The following is an 8,077-nucleotide window of genomic DNA, read 5'->3' as shown; positions in this document are numbered from 1 at the left end:
TTCCCTGCATCATTATGCTTAAATGGTTGTCTCCATTTGGGGAGGTATTTGCCTACAGAGAGCCTATGAAGAGGGGTTTTCAATCATCACAAATGTGCTCCCATGCAGTCCTCCAAAATCACAACTGCACATTGTTTGACATGGTTGACTCTGCATCGGTCCAATGCCGACTGGTTGACAAGTGGGTTGGAACAGGGAAGGGAGTGGCAGTGGAGTTCACCAGGAATGAGAGAAGCATGAGAAAAAAAAAAACCCAAAACATCAAAGATCAACACAATACACCATGAAAAGCAGAGAGTGGCTTTTAACACTGTTTTCAAACGTCTTCATGAAGATGTGTTATATATATGTATGTCTCACTCCTGCAAAGGCAGCAAACACACAAACACAAGTCTTCATATGCAGGTGCCCCCCCCCATCTAGTCATTATAATCTTAGCAAGCTCACAATTTTAACCACAAGAATACACACACATTTTCTAAACTTTTAAGGGCTGCAAAGACATTTCGAAATGGCCAGCCCAAGACGATTAGCCACGTTTTCTTGGTAATCTTAATCATCATCAACATAAAGCTACACGCAAACAAGCGCACACAAAGGCTCACACACATAACAACATACACATAAACACTAAAGTCTGAGTGCTGCTGCTTCTTCTGAGAGGAAGAGGGCGTTTTCCTTTGAGGTCCTGAGGGACACAGCATGCTTTAGGATGTACAGTAAGTGCTCTGAGTGTGTGTGTGTACGCTCAGGGGGTGTGGGGTCTGCTTCCTGAATGCAACCAATCCACAAGTAAAGGGAATGGATGTTCTTTTAGCCTCCTGTCCAAACACACACACACACAAACACTCACTGCTTTTCCTTCACAGCTGAAACCACATGCAGGATGCAAGGGAATAAATTCAGTGGAAGACAGAAACTGAATTTATAGATTCAGGATACATACACAAACATATGTTTTCTCCCCCCCTTCCTGAGCTGATTTTGCAAATGGGAATGGTAGATTTGGGCAGGATGTGTGGAAAAGAGCTTAAACCTGCCACAGCTGCATATATTTGTACAGCAGGTACAAAGCAGCCAATCATTGGGAGGGGGAAAAAAAAAAAGGGCCACCCTGTTTGCTAGGAAAACAGCAAACCTTATTCAAAAAAAAAAAAAAAAAAAAAAAAAAAGAGTGAAACTGCAAAGAAACAAGCGCAGTTTTCCCCTCTTTCTCTCAGACATTACTTCATTAAAGTATTATTGATTCCTTGTGACACACACTCTCATTCAGGACCTCTGCATAGCTCAACACGCGCAATGTGCATCTGCAATGACTGCTATCACCAGCCGGAGTCATTATGAGTCACACCACATGCAGCAATTTAAAAGACACGAGACTGCTGGCTTTGTTACCGTCTTGTCTGCAGTTTTCTCCCCATCTATATGTTCTGCCTGTTTAGAATAAAATTAACTTTAGTGCAACACAAAGAAGACACCCAGAACATTTTTAAAAAACTCAATAAATGGCCCCAAAGACAGCACAAACTTGCAGGAAAGGAAAAGACAGTGGAGCTCTCTGCAATGTAGCACACTGCTGCTGTAAGATCTGAGTGTAGTCAAGTGTTTCTATAAATACAGGCCTCCTGCACTGCTCTGCAATTTACACACACAGAAACACACACACACGCACACACACACCACTGCCACGCCTGTATTAGCCTGCTGTAGACCAGGCTGTAGAAGGGCCGAGCCAGAAAAGGTGTAGCTATTTATTGGACTTTGTGAAGTGCTTTCATTCATTTCTGTGCTGACTATCACAAAAATCAGCTGCAGTAGCATTTCAAGAGTAGTCAGAAGTATAAATGCTGAAAGCCTATCTAGAGCGCCATAATCAAGGAATTTCCCAGAGCCAAAGGAAGTTCAGTATGTCAGAAATTTTAAGAAAAACAGCGTTGTTTTCCACTTGTTTTGCATTACTGAGAGTAATGACATGTTTCTTCTTGAGATAATGGATTACATTTTGGTCTTACGGTGCCAAATTAGTAGTCAGCAGCTAGACTATCACCGCATGGCTCAAACAAGCATGACTGGAAAGAATTTTAATGTAATCAAATCAGACAGATTTCACATCTGACCCACTCGTGTGTTATCAGTTGGCCAAATATCCACAAAAACTGATTGTGGTAGATACCGATTTGCAGCTTAAGCCCGTCATTCAAGTGGTTAAGCACTTAGGTCACGGTAAGGAAGCTGAATGAATGCAGCTGGAGTTGAAGTGAATGCAAGCCCAGTGGGTGGATAAGCTACTTGGCAAAGACATCTCATCCACAATCAAACCTGAGGGAGATTTATTTTACAGCAAATAGCATATGTTGTTTTGAACTAAACATGCATTTGACAAAGCTTTAAAACTATCCTGTTGCAGCGCAGGAGGTGGCGCCTGCAGGATGTCGTCCCAGCAACGACTTTTATCTCATCAGAAGAGCTATTATTCACATACCAGGAATGCACAATGTAAATAAGTAATTTTGCCAGTAAGAGAACAAAAATGAGTTTAAAGAATCAAAATGTTCAATAATTAAGAAGTAAACTAACAGTATTTGTAATGTAACAGCAATTTAGAGCCCTGGATCATATTAGTACACAAACCAGAGCTTCAGATTTAGAAATATTAATATGCAGGACTGCACTCTTATTAGTATACTGTTGGTTTAGAGCCTGAATGGCCTAAGGATACTTCAGTTCATTAGCATTTTCTTGCATCTGGAATATGAAGGATTGGCAAGCTCAGCACTGTAGCTCTTTTCACACTTGGGACCACAAAGAACAGATTATGCTGTTTTTGAGGTGATTCTCTTGCATTTGAGAGTTTGTCAAACTTTTTACTGACTGCTTATTTTAATTTTGCTTATGATATAGGGGCAAAATTGGTTTTTACATCAATGCTCTGCACTGGAGATGGCTTTAAAGTGCAAGGAAATATGAATGAACTGTACCTCAAAACAGACACTATTTGGGGCTTAGTTTGAAGGAAAAGCCTGAAACTGTTTATAAAAAATGTCACTGAGTGAAGTAATCAATGAATGGCTGTATATTCCCTCATAGCTCTTGGCCTTCTGCCCTTGATCTACTACATTAGTTTATTGGTTAACATTAAAAAAAAGAGGGAGTGCAGGCATGTCGCATCAGATCATTTATCTTATAAAATAACGCTCATGTGGCCAATAAACATTAAAAAAAAAAAACTGGGCCAATTAGTCTTGTGAATGTCTTTACAATTAAAAGGAGGAAATGAAACACGGACCTTTAAGGTGGAAAGTATGAGAGTTCACTTAAGTTAAAAAAAAAAAAAAAAATATATATATATATATATATACACATCTCAAGGTAAAGCACGAGCCTTGAATCCGTGAGAGTGAGAACAAACAAATCCTTGAAGCAGATGCTGGAGCTAAATAAATGTAGGTTAATCCGGTTCAACTGTTTACCGTAAATTAGACTTCACATTCACTCCATGTGACTGTGGCGACGAGTTTGGTGGCAGTAGGTCACCTTATTCTCCAACTTACCGAAAGGTAAACTACGTCCTAGTTGCGGTGCCGTAAAGCTAAGCTAACTTATCCGGCATTTCCCAAATAATAAGTGAGTAAATTAGTCCAAATATTTGAGGGGGGAAAGGAAAGAGCTAGCACCAGCCAGGACTGAACGGTAAACCAACTGCATCTCCCGGTAAATATCTTTTAGCTGTTGAAATAATCCCCTAAAACACAACATCACTCACGCTGACTTGTTCCAGGTGACGTCCGAGAGGTTTGTGTCGACTTTACCGGCGAGAAAAGCTGCGAACAGTCAGCAAATAATCCGTTAATTTTACTAGTAGAGCTGGGAGTACTTTCAGATAGTGGTTTTTCGCTCCTGCCTGTTTCCCCCTTCTCGCTCCCTCTCGTCGCCTGTTCCTGCTTCCCCTCTTCACATCCAGCATTCCAATATGGCTGCTGCTTGGAGAGGGAGGGAGAGGGAGGAAAAGCCTGCCCTCAGGCACACAAAACAGTAACCAGCAACCCATCAATGAATGGATGTGTGTACTTGAAATGTTAGTGTTTGTAGCAAGTGTTTAGAACATCGTTAACATTTTTTGTTGTAACTTTTAGTAATATTGTAACAAATTCTACTTTAGGATGTCCGGCATTAAAAAAAAAAAAGGGTGAGCACCTCTATTAAAGCAGAAGTTTTGGCAGTTTGCTGGTCTGGAGCATTCAGGTGTGTATTAATACAATGCCAAGCAGGAAAGACATCAGCAACGCTCTAAGAGAAGCAACTATTGCTGGCCATTAATTTGGGAAGGGTTATAAGGTCATTTCCAAACCATTTGAAGTCCATCATTGTACAGTGAGAAATACTGTTCACAAGTGGAAAACATTCAAAACAGCTTCTTCCCAGGACTGAATCTCCCAGCAAATTCATCCCAAAGTCAGACTGTGCAATGCTCAGAGAAACAGCAAAAAAAAAAAAAACCCTAAAGCTACATCTCAGACTTTGCAGGCCTCAGTGAGCAGGTTAAATGTTAAAGTTCATGACAGTACAGTTAGGAAAAGAATGAATAAGTATGGTTTGTTTGGACAGTTTGGCAGCCAAAGCCTCTTCTCTCTGATAAGAACAGCACAATTTTGCAAAGGTGCATCTGAACAAAGCACAAGATTTCTGGAATAATGCCCTTTAGACAGACGAGACCAAAGTGGAGATGTTTGGCCATAAAGCATATCAGCACAAACATCTACTAACTGTCAAGCACGGTGGTGGAGGTGTGATGATTTGGGCTTGTTTTGCAGCCACATGACCTGGACACCTTGCAGTCATTGAATCTACCATGAACTCCTCTTCTAGAGACAATTGTGAGCCCATCTGACTGACAGCTAAAGCTTTTTTGTAAATTGGGTAATGCAACAGGACAATGATCCGAAGCACAGCAAACATCTCCAACAGAATAGCTGAAAAAGAAAAAAACTCAAGGCACTGCAATGACCCAAAGTCCAGACCTCAACCTGATTGGGCAAAATTCCTCCAAAAAGATGTGAGACTGATAAAGTCATGTAGAAAGCAACTGCTTCAAGTTATTGCTGCTAATGACTGACTGTACAAGCAATTGACTCTCTGACAGAAGTCCCACCTACCTGCTGTCCAAACCTTGTGTTTGAGAAGCCAATCACAAAAATGTTAGTTTAAAAGGAGCAGACCTAGAACAGCCTTCAGCTACATACAGAGGATGACATGCTCCGAGGTCAGTATAAGATAAATAACAATTATACTGAGCTGTAAGTTATGCACAGCTATTCCACTATAGTCAAAAAATAAAAAATGTATAGTCAAAAATGAGCATAATAGGTTCCCCTTAAGGTAGCAAATGTCATAATCATTATAAAGAATGACTCTCCAGAGCAATACATGACTCTGTAATAAATTACAATAGAGTCTGTGGTGAGTTTCCCTAAGCAAAAACCACTTTACAGACACCTCAGAACTAACAGGTAACAGTTTCCGTTGTTAAGTAAAGCATCTGTTTGTTTTTTGTTGATTTGACACATCCTTTCTTAATCATTCTTTTGTAAAGGCTTTCTTGATAAAATGCCGTGACCCGGATTCGAACCGGGGTTGCTGCGGCCACAACGCAGAGTACTAACCACTATACGATCACGGCGAGGCGCCAGGTACACATACTAACGAGAAAGAATGCCAGATATACGGTTTCCAAGCAAGTAGTTTGCGACATGAAAAAAAAAATCGTATGGGAATACAAGCAGAATATAAAGCAAACCAATCACTCCTTCATCAATTACCAATATAATAGACATTTGTAAGTTGTTACAAATTTGCAATGAGCTCCACAGGTGATGTGGAGCCGACCAGGGGTTTTTATTCCCCTGGGGATCTGGGCAAAAAGGTTCCCACCTTACCTCTGCAGTAGGTACTGGGTGTTGACTGTACATGTCTCTGATTGGTAAATAATTGAATGTCAGAGCCTGCTGATTTATAAATCAAACCTAAGAACTTTTTGTCCATAGTCTTTTTCATTCATGGCGAAACTTCTTGAAAGGATTGCAGTTTGTAAAGCGTGTGCTCCTTGGTTTTATGTACTGGTTCAACTACAACATCTAGTGGTCACTAGTTTATATTACAGCAGTTTTATATAGAGTTTGAGTTTCCGTACAGTATATTTAGCTTTAATGGATAATTCAAATGTTTTATGTTCTCTGTTTATAGTGACTCCTGGATCAGCATTTCCAGGCACTAATCAGTTATTGTTTCTTTGGTTCTAACCAATAAAGAGAATGTGTAATTGACAGATATAGATATAGATCTAAGATACAAAGTGCACTAAAGTGAGCAGAAACTCTGGGAAGTCCATATTATAGTCTAAAAGGATCTTTACACAGGCCATGTAAGCTGTTGGGAAAGTTCCCTGGTGTGTGAAATGGTTTATTTCTAGAACAACAGGGCAATCAAATGAGTCAGGTAAACAAACTGAGAAGATTATTTCAGCTGTGCTTTGTTGAATGGATATTATTGCTCCGATGAATGCCGTTACTGATTAACAGTGATCTTTGCTTTAAAAGGAGTGCCGTGACCCGGATTCGAACCGGGGTTGCTGCGGCCACAACGCAGAGTACTAACCACTATACGATCACGGCGTGCTACCAGCAAGGGTGCTGATCAAACGCCACCGCAGTGTTCACAGCTTAATCTTGTGCGTGGTTGTTGATTTAAATCCCATGATGATTTGTTGGTTGAGGTTCATTCTCTGTTAATAGTTTTACTTCCATCATCTGACACCTGCTGCGCCGCTTAAGTATTTCCTTCTCTCGCATTGACAAGGTAATAAGACAACTTCAGGGTCAAGAATGCGTCAGTAAATAAAGAATGACAAGTATTTTTTTTTTTAATCATTTGTCACTCTTTGTTATTTTATATCAATCAAACTAAATTAAACTATTAAAAATAAAGTTTTTCTCTGTTTATATTGTAAAGGACGGCTTGCCGTCCACCTGCAGTACCTTGGCGGGCCGCCAAGAGGCCCCCAGACACAAATTTTGAGAATCACCAGACATTGGTCCAGAAATGTAACATTTTCAGCATTTAATACATGTTCCACTTGATTATTTTTGATTATATTCTCATTTATTTGGGAGTAACACTATGTAGTAACTCTTACAATTCAATATTTCAAGACACCATAGGACAGGACAGGTGAGGCACCTGGTGTAGTGTTCTACAGCTGTAGTCCATCTCCTTCAAGGTTTGATTTGTTGTGCATTCAGTGACACTGTTCTGCGTACCTTGGTTGTAACAAGTGGTTATTTGGTACTCTGCGCTTTATTTAGTACTCTGCATTTTACCTGAAAATGTACAGCCTCTTTAAGAGGACCAATAAGAAACAGGATAATGCTTTGTTAAATAAAACGTTAAATTAAATGTTAAATAAATTAAACCATATATATATATATATATATATATATATATATATATATATATATATATATATATATATATATATATATATATATATATCCTGTAAATAAAATTCCATGTTTTGAAGTTTTAGTTTTAGAATCTAATGGCAAATCAACCAAAACATGTCCCACACCTGGAGCTCAGTTATTTGTGTAACTAGCGGAGTGCCTGGGTGCACATTTGAGTTATTTGTTTCTAAAACTATGTTGAACCTACGACTTTACGTACATTATTCACCTGTAACTGAGCAAAGTGATTAAATGTGAGAGTGAAGTGAAGAACATAAAGTCTACTTTCGGATCATCTTCTCCACATGCTGTTTTGTCGCTCACCTCCTTGTATGCCTTCTCTCTCTTTCAGTATTTGCTCTCTCTGCTCTCTTGCTAACCTGGCATCCGAATGTCTTTAGTTAGCAGTGCGCACACTGAACGAATTTGGTGACGGTTATTTTTCAACATTAATGCCATGAACACATTACTGGAATGTGTGTCAAAAGCAGGTGTTAAAGTGAAAGTGTGTCATATTACTTTCTTGAAATATGCAATATGGACTTTAAAGTACCTGCACCGTCACACAGCTTGCAGAAAAA

The 8,077-nt window shown here is 39.5% G+C and overlaps 2 non-coding genes across 2 annotated transcripts; both read right to left on the bottom strand.

Annotated features, from left to right (window-relative positions):
- Positions 1-5,605: 5,605 nt before the first annotated feature.
- Positions 5,606-5,677, bottom strand: trnah-gug (transfer RNA histidin (anticodon GUG)). The gene has a single exon. It is a non-coding gene; the product is annotated as a tRNA-His (tRNA).
- Positions 5,678-6,596: 919 nt separating this feature from the next.
- On the bottom strand, positions 6,597-6,668 carry trnah-gug (transfer RNA histidin (anticodon GUG)). The gene has a single exon. It is a non-coding gene; the product is annotated as a tRNA-His (tRNA).
- Between the last annotated feature and the right edge of the window lie 1,409 nt (positions 6,669-8,077).

The sequence above is a fragment of the Archocentrus centrarchus genome, chromosome 11, assembly GCF_007364275.1.
Source record: "Archocentrus centrarchus isolate MPI-CPG fArcCen1 chromosome 11, fArcCen1, whole genome shotgun sequence".
Classification (NCBI taxonomy): Eukaryota; Metazoa; Chordata; class Actinopteri; order Cichliformes; family Cichlidae; genus Archocentrus; species Archocentrus centrarchus.
This window is presented reverse-complemented; position numbering and strand designations above follow the sequence as displayed.